The sequence below is a fragment of the Monodelphis domestica genome, chromosome 3, assembly GCF_027887165.1.
Source record: "Monodelphis domestica isolate mMonDom1 chromosome 3, mMonDom1.pri, whole genome shotgun sequence".
In the NCBI taxonomy this organism is placed as follows: domain Eukaryota; kingdom Metazoa; phylum Chordata; class Mammalia; order Didelphimorphia; family Didelphidae; genus Monodelphis; species Monodelphis domestica.
Genome location: NC_077229.1, coordinates 327,366,785 through 327,390,746, shown reverse-complemented (window position 1 = coordinate 327,390,746; position 23,962 = coordinate 327,366,785). Strand labels below are relative to the sequence as shown.

Genomic DNA, 23,962 nt, shown 5'->3' with positions numbered 1-23,962 from the left:
AACTGGGAGGGATCTCTCAGACCATCAATTCTGAATTCCACCTATTCTCATTTTACAGATTAGGAAAGCAATGCTCTAAAAGTCTGAGGGACTTGCTCAGGGTCAAATAGCAGGTAAATGCCAGAAGCCAAGTTTGAACCCATATTTTCCTGAATCCAAAATGAAAAATCTTTTCTTTTCACCAAGTATACTTCTTACTAATATTTATTTTTCCCGTCTTTCTTGCCCCTAACTGGTACACCCACCTTTCAAAATCTTTCTCTTTTGATGGATCAACTGAGGTGACATCATTGATCTAGTTATCACCAATGCTCCCAGATCAACATGTTCTTTCTGTGCCCTAATTTACTATTGCACTTTGTCTCTCATTTGCTTGCATTATTATTTATTTCATATTACACTTACTGGTATGTATATTATTTTGTTTCCCCATTTTCCCCTATTTCAATTTAAATTTCTTATGGCTGTACTTGTGTCATTTTTTAAGAACTTTTTTCTCTTAAGGACCTAGCATAGTAGGACCTTTCTAAAGATTTGTTTGAAATAGAATAAAATTTGTTCTGTTCACTAAAATTTGCTAAAATTATATAATGAGTTTATTCCCACAGGAGAGCACTTAAGATATTTGAACACAATGTATCAGAACCCACCTCTCCCTCTCCCCTTTCCCAATAATGTATTCTCCAGCTTGAAAATACTTGGCATTTTAATTTTTCATCACATTATATGAATTTTAGACCTATCTATGTTCTCTTTTGCTTCTAGAACTGATAATCATTTATTGATGTCCATTTTAAAAGGCAGTACTCATAACCACATAATGTATACTTCTTTGTCTTCTGGCCAATGAAGGGTGCATTGGAACTATTATTGCTTTTTAATAATGCACTTAGTAGGAATACAGTCTGTGATTACATCATTAAAGAATCATTGTATATCAGTGTTGGAACCAGGATCTGAGATCACCTTTTCCAAAGCAAAATACTTGACCCAGCATTAGAATATTTAGTAGTTATGTCACACTGTCAAGTCCTATTGATCTTGCAGTCAGCTAAAACTCCCAGATCTTTATCAAAGGAACTCACTTAACATTTTCGCTCTTCTTCAACTCACTAGTAACACTGCTCCTTTTCTTCAAGTACAGGTCTTTAAATTTAATTTCCTAGAATTTGCTCTATTTTTCCAGATTAATGCTAGTTTGAATATTGGTCCTGCTTGTCATTCAGTTCATTAATTAGTCTTCCCAGTTCAATATCATTCACAAATATGAAATGAGTACCGAATGCGTGTTCATTTCAGCTGTTGATAAATTTGCTGGAAAGGACAGAACTGTATAGCAGTATACGAATCAAGTTGACAGTGATCCATTAATAAATACATTTTGGATACAGTACTTAAAGTAAGTACAAGCCACTTAAATGTACCACCAGACAGCTTGCAGCCCTCAATCTTATTGACAAGGGTATTTCTTTTACTTCACATGAATACTAAAAATGGAATTCTTTTGCTCTATCATAAAAGAAATAAGTTTACTTTGTCATGATTTGTTCTTAATGATTTTATACTATTAGTAGTGATCAATATCTTTTTAAGCATTTGGAAACAACTATTGTTATAATTTGCACCATAATTTTTTCTGTAAATTGATGTCAAACCTGTGAATCAAAAATTTTAGTCCTATTTTTGTCCTTTTTTTAAAAAACTCTTACAAAATTTTCCCATTCTGCATAACAATCATTTCTATGGATCCTTTGATAATTTTTATACTTTTCAATTTGCCATTCTAAAATAAAAAATGAAATAAGTTAAATAGCAATGGTTTCTGTCATCTATTAGCATCATAACATTAGCCCACTTGAAACAATGAATATGTCTTTTTCCTTATTCTTTTCACTCTACAAATAATTAGAATGGGTATCAATAAAAATGTGAATGTTTTTACAGAATTTTTATTTACAGACAATATTATTGGGAGACCACAAAACATAAACACATATATGTGCATGTATGTATATATATAATGAATCAAGAAGTGTTTTTAATTGTTATAGTGAAATTTAATGACCTATAACAATTATTTGAAAAGTATTTTTTTCCAAAGTCTTAAATGTGAAAGTCTATATGGCTATGAAATACCTAAATCTTGTTTTTTAATTGCTAACTACCTATAAATTCAAGTGCTTATTATAGTAATCCTTTATAACTACACTTTGATTAAATAATACAGTGAATATTGTTGACATTTCCCAAATATTAAAAACACACCAAAATATTAAATGTTGTTTAAATTTAAATGCTATTGAAATTGATTGAACTAGAATTCACAAAAATACAAATCTTCTTCCTCAAAAACATACCATAGGAATCACATGAACAAACTTAAGCACATAATAATATCAGACATGAATACAGGAACATCTGGAATCTGGGGAAAATAAAAAGGACAAGATCAAGATGTTTAGGGAGGATCACAGAGCAACTCTGAGAAAAACAGGAAGAACTTGATGATGCTGATTAAGATGAAATAAAGATTTTCCGTCCTGAATTAATAATACTGTGCTTCACTTAAGCTGTACTATTAGAAAAATTGTTATTTTTCCCAATAGATTATTTGTTAGATGTACCATTTCCTGTGATTTACACCTCCTTCAGTTTCTCCATTATGATTAGCACTCCATGGTCAATCAGTGGTTAGAACTCACTTTTCAAGCATGGTTATGTAATAAGATGCGATATCATTTGGCTAATGACAAAATGCTCTTCCAGTCACAGCTTTTGACTTTCTGCCAGTATTGAGAATAGATGTAATTAAGCAAAGATCTCTTATGTGTCAAATGATATTTCTGAGCAGAATCACAGAATTTTAGAGTTCAAAAGGACCTCAGCATCAATCTATTCCAATCTCTGTTCAAAAAAGAATTCCATCTCTAGCATCCATGATAAAGGGTACTATAGCCTTTCTACTTAAAAATTTCCAATAAAGAAGATTCAAATATAGCAGCCCATTTAGATTTCAGACATTATTTTATGGTTTTTGTTTTATTTTGTTTTATAATGGAGAATAAGACAAGAAGGAGATTAAGAGGAAAAGGAGAAAAGGAAAGGAGGAGAAGGAAAGTATGAGGAAGAGGAGCAGTGGGGAGGAAGTGAGAGGGAAGGAAGGGAGAAAGGAAGGAAGGAATGACATGGGTCCTAGACAACTCCTAGAGGCTCACATGGGAAAAAAAAAGATATCCACCACCAAGAAGAAAGAGACAGAATCTGTAAATTTAAACATGCCATTCTTTTCTCTGTTTATTACCTGGATTTTTCTCTAGTGTAAGCAATAGTGTCTTCTTTCACAACATGAAGAATATGGGAATGTGTATTATATGATCATATATAGAGAACTTTAGCATATTACCTATGTTTTAGGGAGGGGGAGCAGTAGGCATTGCAAAATACCATGAAACAAATATTAAGAAATTGTATGTGAAGACAAGTAATCTGGAGAAAATAAACATTTATAATTTTTTTAAAGAGCTAGAGTTGAATAATAACATTGGGAATAAAATAAATTTGACAAGGGAATGGAAAACCACACCAGAATCTTTACCATGAAAACCCCAAATGGGGTCATGAAGCTGGGCACAACTGAGAAACAACAGAATTACAATAAATAGATAAGCGACTTTTCTTCTTATAGAGAGGGAAGCTAAGCCATTTCCTAAGAAGCAGTTTTTTGTGCTTCAAGGAATGAAGAAATGGATTGTAGGTATTGTCTTCTGAGATACCATTCAATGATGGTCAGTAAAATAAAAGGGAATAGTGATGGTTGTTTACTACTCTGCATCAGGCACCATGATCAGTTATAAAGACTAAAGGTTTGCTATCTTCTGTGGGCATGAGTTCAGGAAATGATAGAAAAAATTTTTGAGAAATACCAAACCTGACAATCAATACTCACTTTTGATGATTTCTAAAAAGGCAAATCATAACACCACTTTGAAATAGTCTGAGAATTACCAAAATATGGCACAGAAATATGATGTTAGCACTCATATTGTTGGGAAAATGGTGCCAAGTACTTTCTCTGAGTGTTCCTCTATGTCTAGAATATTCTTCATCCTCAATTCTGCCTATTTACTTCCTTTCTACCTTGAAGTTCCAACAAAAATCTTATCTTTTACAGGAAGCTTTCCCTATTACCTACTAATTTTACTTCCTTCCCTCTGTTCCTATTTATCTTGTATATTGTACGTTTCATATATTTATTTTTGTATATTGTATCCCTTCTTACATTCTTGTATATTGTTTCCCTTCTTACATTACAAATTCCTTGAAGACAAGGGCTGTCCTTTGTCTCTTTTTGAATCACCAGAACTTAGCACAATTCTTGGCAAATAGTAGGTGCTTAATAAATGTTTATTGATTGAGATTGGATATTCTTTATAATATTGATTATGAAAATGTTCTGCAAATAAATTATCACTTCCTACATGGAAATGGAAATGAAAAAAATAAACTGGGCCCAGAAATGAGTAGGATGAACACAGTTTTCATTAAGAAATTTGAGGAAAATACTGAGGGAAATTTTACAGCCTTATCAATTTTCCAAATTTTTCAAATTTTCCAATTTTTCAAAAATGTCAAAAAAGTTCATCACTTAATCCCAACATTTTCTCAGAAAGATCATTATACCTGGGAAACATAGAAATTTGTGACTTCAGAAGAATACTAATTACAATTTGCACAAAAGATAATTGAAAGGAATTTGATAACTATGCCTGGGCCATAAATGATGACTTATGAGAAAAAAGTAATTGTAGTCTATTAACTATAATCTAATCTAACAAATTAAGCAATTAACAAGAACTTATGAAGTGCTTACTATGGGACAGACCCTGAAAACTGTAGGGAATACAAGAAAAATAGTATAAAACTTTCCACCCTGAAATTCTACTCAAATTTAATACAAAAGAATTTGTAGGCAGAAATGTTGAATGGAAAAAAGCATGATTATGAAGTTAGAGGACTCATATTCAAATCTTTTCTCTAATGTTGACTTGCTCTGTGATCTTCAAGAAGGCATTAAACTTCCCTGGACCTCAGTTTTCTTGTCTGTTTTTAAAAAAAATGGTGTTGAACTAGATGGACTTCTAAGTCCCTTCCAGAGTTGTTGATCTATTATCCTTTGATACTATGAATACAAATAAATCTGGAAATACATTTGTGAAATAATATAAAGAGAAAAAATAGCAGTGCTAGAAGATTTCTAGCTATGATTCCATGAGGAAAATCAAATTAAAATGAATGAAAAAAGAATTATGATGGAGACAAACTAACAGAAATTATGTAATAGTTTAGGCTTTGAAATAAATGTAATTATAAAGATTACTATTATCTTTGCAAATAACAAATATATTTCTTTTCAATTTTATGTTAAAATATACACCCACACCCACATATATACAGGTATATGGATATTGTATAAGAGAGAGTTAGATGGTTAAAAGGATGGAGTAATGGGTGTGGAGTCAGAGTTTGAATTTTTCTTTAACCACTGACTAATTGTGTGCCATTGGGTAAATCACTTGATCTGTCTTAGAAAGTTACCTACTTTGTAAAATCAGAATAATAATAATAATAACATCTTTTTCACAGGAATTGTGAATATAAAGTGTTATAAAATTTAAAGAAATATAATAATAGCAATGATTATTAATGCTAAAGAAACTGTAAATTACATATGTAATAATTAAATGTGGTGGCCTAGTCATGAAATAAGAATGAAAAATGGTAGAACAAATGAAAGGGTATATTGGAAACTAAAGATATCAAACCAGTAAGAAGACTTCCTTTGAACTGTATAAATTTCGATGAAGAAGATTTAAAGAATAGCATTACAAATATAGGATCCATAATCTGCACTAGAACACAACAGTAAAGGAATAAAGGGAACAGCTAAAACAATGTGCTTATAGGTATATTTCCATAGGTAGTCAGAAGATTTTAATAAAGTTGGGGGAAAGGAGGGAATAGAGTGAATCCAGACATAGAAGAAGGAAAATGTAGGTTCATAGTAGATAAAAATTTTTTTCAATGTCATGGACTTTATTTTTTAAAATATTTTTTAGATTCAATTAGAAAAAAATATGTTGACAATTTTAAGGGAATTTTTGAATTTAGATTTTCTCCCTCCCTATTCTCTTTCCCCAAAGCAGTCAATAGTCTGACATAGATTATACTTATAATTTCATGTAATACATATTTCCATATTAGTCATGTGATGATAAAAGACACATATAAGATAAAATACATATATACAACATAAATCTCATGAAGGAAATATAGTGGAAGATAGTATGCTTTGATCTGCACTCATACTCCAATGGTTCCTTTTATGGCAGTGAGTAGCATTTTCATCATGAGTCCTTTGTAGTTATCTTGGAATCTTGCTTTACTGATAATGGTTTAGTCCTTCATAGTTGATCATCATATAATATTTCTGCTATTGTATAAATTGTTCTCTTAGCTCTGTTCACTTCACTTTGCATCAGTTCATAAAAATTTTCCAGATTTTTCTGAACTAATCCTGTTCATTGTTTCTTATGTTGCAATAGTATTCTACTACAACCTATATCACCACTTATTCATCCATTCCCCAACTGATTGACAGCCTCCCCCCCCCAATTTCCAATTCTTTGCCACTATAAAAAGAATAGATTCAGGAGGACTGAGTGAGTGAGGCACAGGGGAAGATGAAGGACAAGGGATGTTATATAGTAGATTCTATGTGAGGTACAGTTCAAACCAAGCAGACAGCCTTTAAGGTACCTGATGACTGAGATTCTCTTGATTGCCATGCAGTTGACAATTCTCAAATTAAAAATAAAAGCTTCCTGTATAATGGTGGAATTACAACTCACATACTCTGTTGTTTTATTTTTTAATAAAATCAACATTTTCTATGGATTATTCAATTTAAAATGTTTATTTTTGTAGCATAGTTTTTAAGTGAATCTACATATTATAATATTTTAAAAAGAGGAGCATAATTGCATAGTGGAGAGGGAAATGAATTGATAATCAGAAGCTTCAAGTTTAAATCTTGGCTCTACCAATAACCAGTGCCTACCATGTTTAGCATGGCCTCTGGAACTGAGAGCCTAATACAATTCTTCTAGTCTTAACTTCTTGTCTTAAAGTACCATTTCACTGCATGTCGCTTGCATCATCTGTAAAATGAAATGACCATACTAGAGAATCTCCAGATTCCCTTATGGATCTAAATTCTATAATTTCAAATAAATTGAGTTTTTGAATTGATATAACACCCTAAAAATGTGGCAGCGTAAAACACAAATCATTCTGTTTAATATAAAGTAGGAAGAAATAAAAAAAAATAGCAGAAGACAACATAATAAAAACAATTTTTTTGTAAAGCTTTCCACAAAATCTGAGACATGAAATAAAGTAGGCATGGGTTAACAACAAAAGAAGCCCTTACTCCAGTCATCAATAGCTTACAAAGGCAATGTATATAACCTTGCCAGTGGTCACTTACAAGACAGTGGTAGAGAGCCGTACTTGAATTTGTTGGGAATCAATACAGAGAGTAAGCTGTCAACTTTTTCCACAGGGTCAATAGCTCAGACTGGCTGCTTCCACCGAAGCTCCTGTGGAAACAATTTCCAAAAATATACAACTGAGTGACATGTCATATAAATTAAATGATTGACTTGCATCTACTAGGTATATGGAAAGAGAATGGAAAAGGCATCATTAAGTGACTGAAAGGCTGTGAAGACAGAGATACCATGGCATAATGGATAAGGACTGAATCTTGGAGTCAGGAAGACCTATATTCAAGTTTGACATGTAACATACTTTGACATGTAACTGACCCTGGGCAAGTCACCTAACTTTTCAGGGTCCTTGGCAACTCTTTAAAACAAAATTGGCAGAGAAGTCACTTTCCTATATGACGATGGAAAATTACTGTAATTGGAGTTCTATTTACAAATTAAATCACAGGTCTGATCTCAAGATTTTAAAATTGTTTTATATATCAGGAAATCTTAAAAAAAAAAACAGCCAATGCTAATGCAAACAAGGGGCCACTAGGTAGCACATGCATTGATTGTGAGGCTTAGAGTCAGGAAGACTCATCTTCTTGAATTCAAATGTGGACTAAGACACTCACTAGCTGTGTGACCCTGCGTAAATAAATCACTTATCCTTGTTTGCTTGTTTCCTCACCTGTAAAATAAGGTAGAGAAGGATATGACAAACCATTCCACTGTCTTTGTCAAGCGAACCCAAATGGAGTCACAAAGTGTCAGATACAACTAAAACAATTTAACAGCAATAGCAAACCAAAGAAATTTACATAGGAAATGCTTATGATGAAATTACAATATCTGGACACCAAAGATAATCTTATCTTGACTTTTTCAGGTGTAAATATTGAAGAATGTGCTAAAATTTGAAACCCTCCCCACTCTTGTTTCAGTTTGTTTTTCCACAATGATTCCATCCTATTTGCCTTCATAATTCCTATCTAAATTTCAGCCATACTGACCTACTTTACTCTTCCCTGTATATTATATTCCCTCTCTGCGCCTGGGCTATACTCAGTATATGGCATTTTCTCCTTTCTCATTTCTATATCATGAAATTCCTAGGCCAGATCAGAAGCTAAGTCATGCATGAGGCCTTTTCTGGCTGCCAAAGATTTTTAGGAAAGCAATATTTTCCTCACCAACTGAAATTAATTTGTATATTATAATTTCATACAGATTTTGTATTTATTTACTGGCATACATATTCTTTCTCCCTGATAGAATTTTAATTTTTGTCTTTGTATCCCTAGCACCCAGCCAAGTGCTCACAAACAGCATATTGTATTCAAGTAATTCAGTGTTATTTCACTTAAAATGCTTGATGAAATGAATCTATTAAGCTAAAAACTGATTTCCTTGTTCATGAATGTTGAACTGAAAAAAATGATAGATACATGATGTAATAAGACCTTATCAAATTTATTTTTTGATATGACTTAGAACCCATTAAAATATTTATTTAGAATAAAACAATACTTAGAATGAATAAAAACTTAAGTAAAAGAAGATGATGAATTTATATTTGCTACTATTTGATTTTTTGTGAAAAATGTTTCACTACATTTAGGAAATATAAATTTTGCTATTTGTCTTATCACTACAAAACTTCAGTGACCTTGGGCAATTTAATACAGCTCTTTGGCCTTCAGTTTTCAATCTATTTAATACATAGTTTAGACCACATGATGTCTTTCTGCTCTAAAAGTCTCTGACTTTTAGATTAATCTAGAAAACCTTGGAGTAAAAGTGATGCATATATTTAAATGTTTTAAAATTAGGTTTGAAATTGTTCTAATTAAATGAGTGGTGAAAAAATCAGGTGATCAGAAATATAAAATTTTCCTTGATTTCATCATTTCCAGAAATTTATCTTTCTGCAAAATGAAATCAATTCAGAAACTCAGATTCCACAGATCATTTCCCAATCAGACTGCATCATATCACAATGACATATAATGTCCCCTCCACCAAATTTTCACCTTCATTTTAATGTGTTGTTACCCACATCATAACATGAGCTACTTGAGAATGGAGACTATCTTGTGCTTTTATTTTTATCTCCAGCCCTTAAGAAATAAATCTCTAATGACTATGACTGATTCAACATAGGAGAAAAAAGACAAGAAAAATAGTTTAATTATTTTAAATTTATAGTATCATGAAATTTAAAATTGGAAAAGAAGTCAGATGTTACATATAACAATGTATATAGACACACACACACACACACACACACACACACATATAATTCCTCTTCTTACAGGTCAAGCATTCTCATAAAGATTAAGTAGGTAAATGAAATTTAAATGGACCTAGACTTGGGAAGGCTTGAGTTCAAATCAATGCTCAGCCATTTACTAGCAGTATGACTCTAAGTAAGTCACTTAAGCTCTGCTTCAGTTTCCTCAAATGTAAGACAAAAATAATAGTAGCATCAACTTTGCAGAGTTGTTGTGAGGATCAATATCTATAAAACTTTTAGCACAGCACCTTGGCATGTATTCATCCAAGTTGAACTACCTGTGTGAAGATATAAAGTATTTTAAAGAATGATTTAAAATATGAACTACCATTGCTAGAAAGAAAAGTATTCTCTTCCCATATTTTTTGATATACAGTTAATCAATTGAGGGCAAAAGTCAGGGGGAAGTTAAGACAAGGATTAGGGAGGGTATTACACAGTAAATTATCATCATTATCATCAACAACAACCTATTGTATTTATTTTGCCTCAGAACTGGGAATGTGGGTGGGAAGGATTCATATATAAGAAAAACCTACAAGTAAACATTAAATAATTCATGAAAATTGATTGGATACTATGGTGCTGTAGTTATTTGAGCTATAGAATTAAACTTTTCTGACTATTGTATGAAGTCAAATACGCCTTTGTTAATGATTCCCTTAAATTAAGGCTGGAAGGAATAAGATGTTGGACAGAAAGGAGAAGAAGAATCACTTCATTTATCCATCAAGAGGAGGATCATTTTTTCAAAATTATTCAAATTTCTTGATTATAATGTAAGCAGTGTTTTAAATTTATTTATTTGGAATATTTTTCCATGGTTCCATGATTCATGTTCTTTCCCTCCCCAATTCCAGAGGTGAAAAGCAATTCCACTGGGTTATACATGTAGCATTGTTCAAAACCTATTTCCATACTATTCATATTGTAGTAGAGTGATATTTTAATGCCAATACCAGAATCATACCCATATCAAACCATATGATCTATCATATGTTTTTCTTCTGCTTTTCTACTCCCACACTTATTTCTCTGGATGTGGATAGCTTTCTTTCTCATAAATTCCTCCAGATTATCCTGGATCATTGTATTGCTGCTAGTAGAAAAGTCTGTTACACTTGATAGTGCCACAGTGTATTAGTCTCTGTGTACAATGTTTTCCTGGTTCTGCTCATTTCACTCTGTTTCATTTCCTGGAGGTCTTTCTAGTTCACATTGAAATTTTCCAGTTTATAGTATTATTTTTAATGGGAGTTAAATGAGAGGGAATGGAAAAGGAATAAGAATCTATATGGAGTCTTATGTAGCAGCACTGTGTTAAGTCCATACAAATATTATCTTATTTGTTCCTCACAACAGCCCTGGGAGATTAATTATTATTATTATACCCATTTTATAGTTGAGGAAACTGAGGGAAACAGAGCATGCCTGTTGGGTGGAAGTATGGAAAAGAAACTGAGTATTTTGATTCTTAAATATTCAGTGTGTGCAGACTGAAAGGTAAAAGTGTAACTGTGTGTGATAAAAAGAGACAGGATGAGAAAGAACAATTAAAATTGACAATACCATCAAATCTTTTAGTGCCCTTTTGTATGATTACATCTAAATAAAATTGTATAAAGGGAAAGAAAAAGAATAACAGAATCTAATACAAACTGTTGTTTTCAAGGTTAACAGGAGGAACTACAATCAAAATCTCAGATTTCAAGGTAATGGTTTTTATTTGATCTCCTTGTCAGCTAAATAGTTTTTTCATTCTCTCATAAAATAATAGTGTATTTGTAAAATGTTCCTTAATTCCTCACTTATTCTGGAAGGTTTTTATATCATTTTGAGAGGGACTCAAGTAGGAAATTCTCTGGGGATAAGAAGCATGTGTTTCTATCTGTGAAGATGGCCTATCTACAATTTGATCTTCTGGAAGTGATATTCAGATGGTATTTGGCATGTATTTTTTTACTTGTTTCTATTAAAAACGTGAGTTTCAGTATTATTTACCAAAAAATGTTAAAACATCCAAATAGGAAAGCAATTCATGCAAAATTCTCACTATATGGGAAACTGATGAAAATGTCAAAGAATTAAGTCAGTTTTGAAAGAAAAAAAAATGTGAAATATCAACAATCATATGAAAGACTACTCTTAAGTCATTAAAAAAAACAGGGAAATTGAAATTAAAATAACCCTGAAATTTCACCTACAACCATTAAAAAAGATGATAAAAGACATGATGTATAATATGAATGAATGAATAACATTTATTAAGTGCTTATTATGGACAAAGCACTTGACTAATCTCTGGGGAAACAAATAGTAAGTAAGCAAGAAAGTGCCTGTTCTTGGGAACTTATGTTTTAATATAGAATGAAAATAATGTAAATATATTAGTGATTTCAGCTGAATTAGATAGACGGGTATAGCAACAAAGCAGGTGAATAGTATTGCATTTCCTTTAATGTAATTTCCTTTCAATAAAAGTTTCTCATGTTAAAACATTTTAAATGCTAATGATTTTTGTGAAAATAACTCTCTTTTCTGCCCCTGGAAAGTTAGAGTCAGAGAAAAGGTCTCACATTTTAAAAATCAATTAAAATGACCCTTTTTGGTATGCATACCAAACTGAGGGCAAAGTGGGTGACCAACAGTTGGAGAACAGATAAATAAATGAAGGCAATCAGAAAGAATGGAACATCATTGTGTTGTAAGAAAGAAGGGTGAAGACTTTAGAAATTTGGTAAAACTTGAGTGAATTGAAGGAGAGCAAAATAAACAGAACCAAGAGAACAATTTACTAGAGACTTCACCAATTGAAAGGAAAACATTGTTTTGAGGTTTTAAGAGGTCAGAATAGTTTTTCCCCCCATAAACCTATCCAACATGAATGACAACAACAACAAGAAAATGGGTGCCAGATTAAGGAAAAAAAAGTTAAATCTCTAAAACAAGAGGCACATTGCACAAGTAAAGGAAAAAAAAAGTAAAAGGTAAAAACCTCTGAAGTAACCTTGAAGAACCAAAATACTTGTTATCCAGCATTCCTATTCTCTGTCCCTACCTAGGAATCTCACAATAGTAACTGAACCAAGATGAAGACACACACACACACACACACACACACACACACACACACACACACACACACACACACACACACACACACACATTGATTCTTCTCCATCAACAAAAGAAATGGGAAAGTAATTTTTAAAAAGTAGAACCGAAGACAAAGCATCAGAGAACTGACTAGAGGAGCAAAAACTTCTCTTGCCTCTGGAAATGAGAAATAGAAATCCACAGAGGCCACGTAAGATATCAGACTAGCAGTCCCTCCCTCTACAATACATGGTGCTGTGTATGTCCAGCTGCAATTTATGAAGCTGTGGAGAGCAGAGAGATCAGAGATTGAGGATGGAGAGAGAAACAACTAGAACTACAAGAAAAAGGTGAAGGGACAATAGTTGAAGGGGAGAAAGTCTGTGTATAAAACTAGCATTTAAGCATATAAACTAAGGAAGTTGCTCATAAAAGCAGAAAGAAAATGAATTTTTTTAGGTAGGTAGGTAAAGGTAAAGGAAGGTAAAAATACCTTAAGCAAGAATTATAATACAAAGGCAAGTAAATAAATCACTGATTAAAAAAAAAAGATCCCTGTGGACAACAGAAACAATAGCACAACAGCAACCTACTTGAAATGTTTAAAATAAATAATGCATTAAAATAGCACATTATGAATGATATTAGTTTGAATATGAAAGTTCTCTTTGCTCAAAGAAAACAAACAATATACAAAAAATACAACATATAATTTAGTAATTCTCCCAAAAATATTGAGACTTTGAAAGAGATAATGACAAATTTGAAACATGAAAAACACATCGGTGAATGAAAATTCTGCAGAAGACAAGGAAATGGCATCAAGTTTCAAAGAACATGTGGATTACAAAAAAGTCTGCCAGGATCCTCCAAGTTAATTTAAAGAGAAATAAAGAAAAAGTAAATAAAATCATTATCAATATAAGGCCAATTAATGGAATCAATTCTGTAACAGTTTTTTTAAAAATAGAAACAGTATTAAAAGAAATAACTAAAAGAGACCCCCCCAAAGGGGTAAAAAGAAGAGAAACTTTAAAGATTCTGAAGGCATAGGAAGAGATGAATTGATATTGATGGATTCTCCATTCTCCTATGAATGAATCAAATTGGAGGGCAGAAGAGATAGATAAATAAGAGTTAATAGACTGAAATTGTATGAATAGGGAAAGGCAATATAAAAGATTGGAATCAAATATGTATTCCTCACTCATGAGGGAGATGAACATCAAAAGGCTCATGACTACTTTAATTTCTCAATAAAATGAAAGATTGTGAGGGGGCAGCTGGGTAGCTCAGGGATTGAGATCCAGGCCTAGAGATGGGACGTCCTAGGTTCAACTCTGAGCTCAGACACTTTCCAGCTGTGTGGCCCTGGGCAAGTCACTTGACCCCCATTGCCTAGCCCTTACCACTCTTCTGCCTTGGAGCCAATACACAGTATTGACTCCAAGATGGAAGGTAAGGGTTTAAAAAAAATGAAAGATTGTGGAAGAATGGGGAAAAAGCAAATATAGGGTAGAAGCAAGGTTAGAAGGAAAATATTCACCCTAAAGAAGGAATGGGAAATAACACCAAAGTAGATTTTTCACTGGAGAAGCCTGATTTTATGTTTTAAATGAAGCAAATATCCACATTAAACTCCCCTCTAGGAACAGAAAGTGCCTTTTATCATTGAATCCTCAGCCAGGAGAGTGTCTGCAATAGTTCACAAGCACTGTCAATAATTGTGATCAGAAAAACCAAGGGTTGAATATCTGCCTTGTAAATAGTGAATGATAAGGGTAAGGGTGAGGACTTCAGACACGAGAGACTCACATTGTTTCTTTCCAGAATTGCTTCCTTTGTGAACTGATGTTTCTGTGAGCAGAACACGTGTAGTTTAGAACTTGATTGGCAAAAGCAGTAACAAAAAATAGAATAGAAAAAATGTCAAATTTATTATTAAATAACATCTACTTTTTGAAGGCCAGAGAGTATAAAAATGAATAACTAAGGGTAAAAACACTGAAATGAAAAACAGATTTCATAATTGTTGAGAAAGTAAAAGAAATGAGGAGGAAAAAAGTGAAGAGTTCATAGAAAATAATCTTACTCAACAGTTTAAGAGGAGGAAGAATTTGAAGAAAAATATCAAAAGGTGGGGGAGGAAATAAAGAAGAAAGAAAATGAAAACGAAAGAAAACGTCATTGAAACACATGAAACTGTAATCAATGGAGTGAAGTCCATCGGTGGAGTGGATAAAGTATGGGAAAGCAAAGGTTGAGCTGAATTTGGGCAGGGAGAACTCACAATTCTTAGACTTAACTCCTTTCTCTGCAACACTTTTCAGAATAAAATGGTACCATTAAATTACTTCTCTTCTTATTCATTTTAATGTCAGAATTTCACAGACTGGAGAAATTGAAAGAATGGAAGCTAGTACAGGCACAGTCCATCAGAAAGTCCTGAGTTTGAACCCTGTCTCAGACACAACAATTATTTTGATATTGTAAAGTCACTTTAGTTTTTTTCTGTCTCAATTTCCTGTTAAACTGTGGATAAGTAGCAGCTAGATCATAGGTGACTATTACAAGGATCAAATGAGATAAAACACATAAAGCATTCTACAAATCTTAAAAATTTACAAGTACAGGCTCTTTATTAATATGTCATGGGTCCCTTTGTCAATCTTCTAAAGCCTAAGGACACCTCATTAGAATCTTTATGTGTATTATCTTTATGTGTATTAAAATACATAAGATTACATAAGAAATTAACTATTTTAAATAGTTACCAAATTATAAAAAATAGGTTCACAAGCTTCTCTTCAATATATTTTTGTTTCTTAGTCCTCAATTAGAAAACTAGTGTCCAAGTATATCCCTTTCCTCTAGGCAGAGAGACTGTACACTGTTATTGTAGAATGAAGCATGTGTTTTCAAAAATGGGTAATATATTGGTTTGTTTTTCTTAAATATAATTCTTTGTTAAAAGGGTGGGTACTATTGTTGTGGTTGTGGTTGTCATTGAGAAGTGACAGTGAAGGTTTAAAAAAATCAAAACTAGAGTTAGGTTGTACACTAGATAAAATGTTATACCTGTAGAGTTAGTCCATCCATAATTCAAATCTAGACTCAGACACTTAGTAGCTAAGTCACTTGACTGCTCTTTGCCTCAGTTTCCTTTAACTGTAAAATGGGGATAATTATACGACCTACTTCCCAGGGGTATTGTGAGAATAGAATGAGATAATATTTGTAAAGCTCTTTGAGAAATTTTAATGTGACACACATACATGTGTATGTACACACACAGTACACGGTAGTATTAAAATACTTCAATTTAGTTATAATTTCTCTCAAAATATTTTTTTCTCTTCTCCAACATAAACTTTACTAGTCCCTTCGACCAATCCTAATATGGTAATACTCTCTGAATTTCCTTCTGTAGTCAACCACTTTTGGAAGTACTCTACTTTGCCTATGCTTTTCATAAACAGTGACCACCAGACTTTAACACAGTATTCCCAATATAGTCTGACAAGGCAAGAATAGAGCAGCATTCTGTCATCTCCTGAGCTCTTGTTGTTTTCATTCTATTATGTATATATATATATATATATATATATATATATATATATATATATATCCTAAAATTTTGAAACTACCAAGTCATACTTATCTTATTAAACAGATATTTTCCCCAGCAATTCTTTTCTCATTCCTCATTCATCTTCTCTATGTGCTATGATTATTCTGTCTTAAGTAGAGGAAGATATGTTTCTCTCTATTCAATTTCAGATTAATAGAGTTGGTTCATGAATAAAGTTTATTGAAATATTTATGAAGTTTGATTTTAAGTTTTATAACAGTAACCACCTTTCACAGATTGGTGCCACCTAGAAATCTGATAAGCTTACGGCCAATGATTTAATCCAAGGCAAGAAAAAAAAAAGAAGACAAAGCACATCTCTTGACTACTACACCAAAGAAATAGATAAATATAATGAAGCAACAATTTGATAACTCAAAACCAGATATATAAGTAAATGATTATTACAAAAGAAAAAAAAAGGTAAAATCAAAGCATAGGTCATATAGTCTCCTTCTTTATGTTCAATTCATTCACCCATTCTGAGTTTATCTTGGTGTAGGGTGTGAGATGTTGATCCATACCTAATCTCTCCCATACTGTCTTACAATTTTCCCAGCAGTTTTAGTGGATTTTGGTTCCAAAATCTGGGATCTTTGGGCTTATCATAGACTGTGTTGCTGAGGTCATTTACCCCAAGTCTACTCCATCGACCCTCCTTTCTGTTTTTTAGCCAGTACCAAATTGGTTTGATGCCCACTGCTTTATAGTATAGTTTAAGATCTGGTACTGCTAGGCCACCTTCCTTCTCATTTTTTTTTCATTATTCCCTTGGATAGCCTTAATCTTTTGTTCTTCCAAATGAACTTTGTTATTTTTTTTCTAATTCAGTAAAAAAGTTTTTTTGGTCATTCAATGGGTATAGCACTAAATAAGTAAATAAGTTTGGGTAGGATGGTCATTTTTATCATGTTAGCTCATCCTACCCATGAGCAGTTAATGTTTTTCCAATTGTTTAGATCTAGTTTTAATAGTGTGGAAAGTGTTTTGTAGTTGTGTTCATATAGTTCCTGTGTTTGTCTCGGCAGATAGATTCCTAGGTATTTTATTTTGTCTAAGGTGATTTTGAATGGGATTTCTCTTTCTAGTTTTTGCTGCTGAGCGGTGTTGGAGATGTATTCTGATGACTTATGCGGGTTTATTTCATATCCTGCAACTTTGCTAAAGTTGTTAATTATTTCCACTAGCTTTTTGGTTGATTCTGTAGGATTCTTTAAGTAGACCATCATATCATCTGCAAAGAGTGATAGCTTGGTCTCCTCATTGCCTATTTTAATACCTTCAATTTCTTTTTCTTCTCTAATTGCTATTGCTAGTGTTTCTAGTGCAATGTTAAATAGTAGCAGTGATAATGGGCATCCTTGTTTCACTCCTGATCTTATTGGGAATGTACCAAGTTTATCCCCATTGCAGATGATGTTGGCTGATGGTTTTAGATGAATAGTTTATTATTTTTAGGAAATCCCTTCTATTCCTATACTTTCTGGTGTTTTCAATAGAAATTAGTGTTGTATTTTGTCAAAGGCTTTTTCTGCATTTATTGAGATGAATAACCCTCATGATGACTTACTGGAGTCTTTTTGCTAGTATTCTATTTAAGATAATGGCACCTATATTCATTAAGGAGATTGTTCTATAGTTTTCTTTCTTTGTTTTTGACCTGCCTGGCTTTGGAATCAGTACCATATTTGTGTCATAAAAGGAATTTGGTAGAACCCCTCTTTGCTTGTTATGTGAAATAGTTTGTATATTGGGATTACTAGTTCTTTGAATGTTTGATAGAATTCACTTGTGATTCCATCAGGCCCTATGGATTTTTTCTTAGGAGGTTCTTTGATGGCTTGTTCAATTTCTTTTTATGATATGGGATTATTTAAGAATTCTATTTCTTCTTCTCTTAATCTAGGCAATTTATATTTTTGTAAATATTCATCCATAACACCTAGATTACCATATTTGTTGCCATATAATTGGGCAAAATAGTTTTTAATAATTGCCTTCATTTCCTCTTCATTGGAGGTGAGGTCTCTCTTTTCATCTATGATGCTGTTAATTTGGCTTACTTCTTTCCTTTTTTTATTAGATTGACCAGTATGTTGTCTATTCTGTTTGTTTTTTCAAAATACCAGCTTTTAGTCTTATTTATTAGTTCAATAGTTATTTCACTTTCAATTTTATTAATTTCTCCCTTTATTTTTAGGATCTCTAATTTAGTTTTCATCTGGGGACTTTTGATTTGTTCGCTTTCAAGTTTTTTGATTTGCATGCCTAATACATTGCCCTCCCTAATTTATTAATATATGAACTCAAGGATATAAATTTCCCCCTGAGTACAGCTTTGGCTGCATCCCATTGATTTTGAAAAGATGTCTAATCATTGTCATTTTCTTCAATGAAGTTATTAAAAAAATTGTTTCTATTATTTGTTCTCTAACTAAGTGATTTGGGAGAATATTATTTAATTTCCAATTAATTTTTTATTTGCCTCTCTATGTACCCTTACTGATTTTTATTTTTATTGCATTATGATATGAAAAGGTTGCATTTATTATTTCTGCTTTTCTGCATTTGTTTGCCATGTTTTTATGCCATAGTACATGGTCAATCTTTGTGAATGTACCATATGCTGCTGAAAAGAAGGTGTATTCCTTTTTTTCCCTATTTATTTTTCTCCATATATCTATTAACTCCAATTTTTCTAAGATTTCATTCATATCTCTTATCTCTTTCTTATTTATTTTTTGATTTGGTTTATCTAAATTTGATAGTGGTAAGTTCAGATCTCCCATTAGTATAGTTTTACTATCTATTTCCTCCTTCAGTTCCCCTAGTTTCTCCTTTAGAAATTTGGATGCTATAACATTTGGTGTATACATATGGATCATTGATATTTCCTCATTATTGTCTATACTCCATTTTATCAAGATGTAGTTACCTTCCCTATCCCTTTTAATGAGATCTATTTTTACTTTGGCTTTGTCAGATATTATGATTGCAACTCCTGCCTTCTTTCTATCAGTTGAGTCCCAATAGGTTTTGCTCCAACCTTTAACTCTAACATTGTGAGTGTCTACCCACCTCAAGTATGTTTCTTGCGGACAACATATGGTAGGATATTGATGTTTAATCCACTCTCCTATTTGTTTTCATTTTATGGGTGAGTTCATACCATTTATGTTCAAAGTTATGATTGTCACTTGTGTATTCCCCAGAATTTTGATATCCTCTCCTAGTTCTGTCATTTCTTCTTTTGCTATATCCTTTTAAACCAGTGGTTTGCTTTTAATCAGCCCCCTAATCTCTGCCCTTAATGACAAGAAGGAGAAACTTAGCTGAAGAAGAAAGAAGATCTTGAAAAGCCATTGTCCTCCATCTCTCTGTCTCAGAGTCACATTTTGTGACTAGAGTACTCCCTCAAACATTTCTCAATCATTCATTTAGAGTAGGGACTTCCTCATCGCCCTTACTTCAGTTTCCCATCCTGTTATCTCAATAAACCCCAAGAAAATTGGAATATTTTATAATTCACTCAGGGGGGAGGGAAAATTGGGAGGAGAAGGGTGGCAGGAGGAAGAGGGTTGGAAGAGGGATTGAGGGAGGAAGGAGATTAGGAAGGAGATCAGTCATTGTTAGGGATAAATAGGCAGATTCCCCCAGAGCAGTGTCCCCTGTGTACCAACATCCCTGTGTGTGACATCCCCTAGTAGCATTTCTCTGTCATCCATTGCAAATAAGCAGCATCAGGTTCCCTCAGCAGTTTTAGGCCCCTGCAGCAGCCTCTCTAGACATAGCCAGCCAGAAAAGAGAGCCATAGCCATTGTGAAGAAACAGATTCCCCCATCAATTTACCTTCTCTATTTCAAGAAGTAAATTGTTTCCACTCAGCACATTTCTTTATTACACCCATCCTTTTTTTTTGCATATCATCTTATAGCACTTATTATCCCAATCTATTCCTGTGAATGATTCTTCTAATTACTATAATGGTGAATATAATTTTTGAAAGTTACAAATAACATTTCCCCATATACTTACATAATTTGATTTTATTGGATTCCTTAAAGAAGAAAGTTTAAATAAAGAAAAACATTTTCCCTCCTTTTCCCTCTCTTTCTTATTTACCTTTTCATGTTTCTCTTGATCTTTGTGTTTGGATATCAAACTTTCCACTTAGTTCTGGTCTTATCTTCTGGAAATCTTCTACTTTGTTGAATGCCCACACTCTCCCCTGTTAGTATATAGTTAGTTTTGATGGGTAGGTGATCCCTGATTGAAAACCCAATTCTCTTGCCTTTCTGAATATCATATTTCAAGACTTGGGGTCCGTTAGTGTGGAAGCTCCCAGATCTTGTGTAATCCTGATTGGTGCTCCTTGATATCTAAATTGTTTCTTTTTGGCTTCTTGTAAAATTCTCTCCTTAGCTTGGAACCTCTTGAGTTTGGCAATTACATTCCTGGGAGTTGTCTTTTGAGAATTTAGTGTAGAGGCTGTTCTATGAACTCTTTCAATGTCTATTTTCCCTCCTCGTTCAAGAACATCAGGGCAGTTTTTTTGAAGAATTTCTTGTAGCATGATGTCAAGAATTCTGTTTATTTCTGGCTTTTCAGGTAGACCAATGATTCTCAAATTGTCTCTCCTCGCTCTGTTTTCCTGATCCATCATCTTTTCAGTGAGATATTTTATGTTTTCTTCTATTTTGTCAGTCTTTTGACTTTGCTTTATTAATTCTTGCAGTTTTGCAAGATCATTGGCTTCCAATTGCCTAATTCTGGTCTTTAAGGACTGGTTTTCCTATTCAATTTGGTCTATCCTGCTTTTTGTGGCTTCTGGCTATTCCTCCAATGGGGATTTCTTGTGTTTTAAACTATTTTCTTTTTTGAAATATTTATCACTTTTATTGCCAAAGGCTTCCATTATTTTTGATAAGCTCCAATTTAAATTCTTCAAGAGCTTGTGGACAATTTCCATTTTGGGGGGAAGGTTTTGGTGCAGTTATTTGAATTTCCTCTTCTATTCCCTCTGTAGCCTGGATTTTTCCCTCTGTAAAAATTTTCCAAGGTCAACCCCTTCTTCTTGTTTGTCTTGGTGTTGGGAAGTTGTTATTCCTGAGCACTGTTTGCCATTACAGTGGTGGTTTTTCCTTCCCTTTCCAGTTAGAAATCTGAGTGATATGGGCAAGCTCTCTGTATATGGAACTAAGGATCAAGGATTTTGACTGAGGCCAGCTCTCAAGTCTCTGCAGCTTCCGCTGTTTGCTGTCCCTCTCTATGCTACCTTCTTGCTGTTTCCCACATTCTGAGCTCCTCAGTCTGCTGGGGCCTCAGGTCTAGCTACTCTCAAGGGTAGGTCCTCAGAGGTCTCAGTCAGCAGTCAAGGACCCAGAGGTGCAGAGATGTCCCTCATTCGCTCCAGAGGTGCCCCTCACTCACTCACTGATTCTAGCACATGCTGGCTCTGACTCTGGCTCCATGGGTGGGGTAGAGGAGGGTCGATCAATTCATGTTTTGGTGGAAGCTTATTCACCCCCTTATGGTGTGGAAATGACCACATCCCACATATGTTCAATTATTGAGTCCCTTTGTTCACATGAATTTTTTTTTTGGCTTTTTGAGGTAGTCTGTATTGGTAAGTGGTGAGGAGAGGAAGAGTCCTGCATCTAGGGTGCCTCCATGTTTATCCAGAAGTCATAAAATCAGTTTCTAATTTTTTATGAACATTTTGGGGGGGGGGTTAGTTCATAAAAATAGATTTTTATATTTTTGAAGTAATTTTTTAAAGTTCTTGGGAATCATTCACTGGCCAAAAGACTATTTATTAAGACAGCTAAATGTTATAGAAATGGGGATAAACTTCTTTTTAATATGTTTCATATGATTACATATACACACACACATACATATATATATATACATATGTATATATATATATATATGTTTTTCAAAATTAAAGTTTATTTTTAACTCCCAATGATTTAAACAGTTGAAGACAATTGCAGGTCTAACATATTCCCAAGTATTTATTTAGGCCTGATGCAAAAAAATCAGGTTCATTTTAATGGTAGTTCAGGGGAACTAAATCTGTTGACATATTTTCTGTGTTATCTAGTTTCTAGTATACAAGCAATCTAAATTCTAAAAGGCTGTAATTCCTGGAATTGTTCAGTAAGGGGGAGGGGATTCCAATAAGGTAGGCTACAGTTAATCATATAGCACAAGTATGATTTTCATGATTAAATATATCTAAAATTATAATTAATTTCAAAATACTAAACTTTCCAACTCACAAAAGATATTTTTTCACTTCTGCTCAAGAAAATCCAGATAACTCTGTTGGATTATTAAAACTAAGAATACAGTTTTTCTGCTCTGCTATCGAGTTATAAAGGTTCTACTTGAGATAAAATGAAACCTTAAAGAAAATGCTTAACTCATCATACAATGTTGTTGGGTCTTTTTTTTCCTCTCATTTCTTAGAGGGAAAAAAAAGAAACTGCTGAATTTCTGCCACTTCTTGAAATACTATCTTCAAGTTAATGTGGTAGGATAATATGTAAGGATGAAGAGACAAAAAGTATCCAAAAACTGCTGAACAGTGGACACAGGAGAGACTATGAAAAAATATCTCCCCTCTCTTGAAGACAATAGTACTTAGGTGCTGTGTAATCTACATTTTAAAATAGGACTTGTATCAGCAAAGCATGAAAAAAGGGATTGATTTAATTCATATCCAAACCATTATAAAGTATATGAATCTGCTCCCAGTTCAAGGGCAAAAAACCAGTATCATTTTAGATAATAAAATCATATTCTTTTGTTTATGAGGTAAAAGTAAATGACACCCTCCTGCACACAAACACACACACACACACACACACACACACACACACACACACACACACATGCACACACACTTGCTGTAATGACAAGAAGTCTCAATTTTGCAGACACTAATTTTGGGACAGACCCATGAATTTGTGAAGGGCTAAGCTTGGGGAGGCTTGAGCAATAAACAATACTTACAGAAGACAAACGCTGTGCTTTTTTAAAGGAGATTTCAATAATTTACAGACAAGATTCACAATTTCTCTGAGAAAATCTGAACCGCAAAAACAATTTCTCTTGCTATTCTGCATCAAAATGCCAGGGCTGGGGTAGTTAGTGGTAGTGATGGATAGGATGCTAATAAAGACACAGAACGTCAAGGCCCACAAAACTCTAACCTGCCCATGAAAGTAATTGTAGATGACTCATATCCCTGGGCCTTTATGAAGCTTTTTTATAAATTACTCAGCACCCTACCTAGAGTAGATGTGTTTGTATATCAAATTGCTAATGTGAAATATGTGATGTCACCATTTTTCCATACTGAAAACAGTTTCAAAAAGGGGA

At 33.2% G+C, this 23,962-nt stretch overlaps 1 protein-coding gene across 1 annotated transcript in view; it reads right to left on the bottom strand.

Moving 5' to 3' along the window:
• The window catches only part of HNF4G (hepatocyte nuclear factor 4 gamma), a 185,171-nt gene that overhangs the window by 70,515 nt on the left and 90,694 nt on the right, over window positions 1-23,962 (bottom strand). Inside the window, exon 3 of the mRNA XM_007486938.2 lies at window positions 7,547-7,658. The gene's annotated coding sequence lies outside the window, so the exon portion shown is untranslated. The remainder of the gene's footprint in view (window positions 1-7,546; window positions 7,659-23,962) is intronic.